At 37.0% G+C, this 1,318-nt stretch overlaps 1 protein-coding gene across 1 annotated transcript in view; it reads left to right on the forward strand.

Moving 5' to 3' along the window:
• The window catches only part of LOC107300623 (E3 ubiquitin-protein ligase RNFT1-like), a gene marked incomplete at its 3' end in the record, with an annotated part of 12,517 nt that overhangs the window by 7,147 nt on the left and 4,052 nt on the right, over positions 1 to 1,318 (forward strand). The window lies entirely within an intron of this gene.

Raw genomic sequence — 1,318 nt, forward strand, 5'->3', positions numbered from 1 at the left:
TAAGGCAACAGGCTAGAAAGTAGCCTTTATTTACCAAAATTAAGCTTGAGATTTAAATATATCTGAATATGTTGCTTATTTTAAGGAACACTGGCCAGTTAAACTTCATTCGAATCTGAGGCTCTTTTTTATGCTATTGCAACCATACTGAGTCTTAGCTGGCACATGGCAGAAAAATCAAGAAATAGAAGAATATCAGAGGAATAACCAAAAGTATCATAAGGACTTTGTCTATAACAGGGGTAGGCAACCTTGGCTCTTTTATGACTCGTGGACTTCAACTCCCAGAATTCCTGAGCCAGCCACGCTGAGGAGAAAGGGAGAGGTTTCCATGCTGACCCAAGCTGGCTCAGGAATTCTGGGAGTTGAAGTCCACGAGTCATAAAAGAGCCAAGGTTGCCTACCCCTGGTCTGTAGCATAAAATATAAGCTATTATATTTTATATGGTTTATTATGTGTATGCATGTCAGTATAAATACAATTGGTCTCAATTGTGGTCGTAAGCTGAGGGCTACCTATATTTTGGAAAAATATAACAGAATAACAGAGTCGGAAGGGACCTTGAAGATCTTCTAGTCCAGCCCCCTTCTCAAGGCAGGAGACCCTATACCAGGGGTGTCAAACTGCCGGCCCGTGGACCGGATGTATCACGCGGAAGCTGTACCCACCCCAGCTTCGGCAGGGGGGAAAAAGTCGCAGTACCCCTGCCCTATAACATCCCGGTCCAGTGGAATCATATGTCTCACTTTGCATTTTGGTTTAGCCCTGTGTGTGGCTACCCGTTGACCGACATTTTCTTATATATATAAATTTTATTGGTTTTCCAGTTTTACATTTGAATATTTGGAAAGTAACGTGGTAATTGGGTTAGTCAAAAATTCAATAACAAAATCTTTAGTACATATCTCAGGTTACATCATCAAATATTTCTTCTCTGCTTCCCTTAACATTTGCTATATCGTATTTAGGCTAGTAAGTTTCTAATTGTATCAAACTCAGTTAAAACTTCATTATCACATTTATCAATACATTTTTTGCATATCCATATCCTGTTTTTAAGTTTTACCTAATTTTTAGCTTTTAATTACAAATTAATTATAAATTAATTATAAATTAATCCAATTTAACCTTTAATATCCAAAGTATTTAAGTTTCGGGTAATCCAAATTTCCTTTGTCTCACTACATAAAACTTATAAATGTCTAAAATGCACATATTACTTACTTAAATATATTCTAATTTTATTTCATAAACGTCGATTGACCAACATTTTCTAACATTCTTCCCTTGCAGGAAAGGTGCTCCAGGCTACGGTGC

Source organism: Protobothrops mucrosquamatus, unplaced genomic scaffold, assembly GCF_001527695.2.
Source record: "Protobothrops mucrosquamatus isolate PMUCROS unplaced genomic scaffold, P.Mucros_1.0 scaffold7683, whole genome shotgun sequence".
Lineage (NCBI taxonomy): Eukaryota > Metazoa > Chordata > Lepidosauria > Squamata > Viperidae > Protobothrops > Protobothrops mucrosquamatus.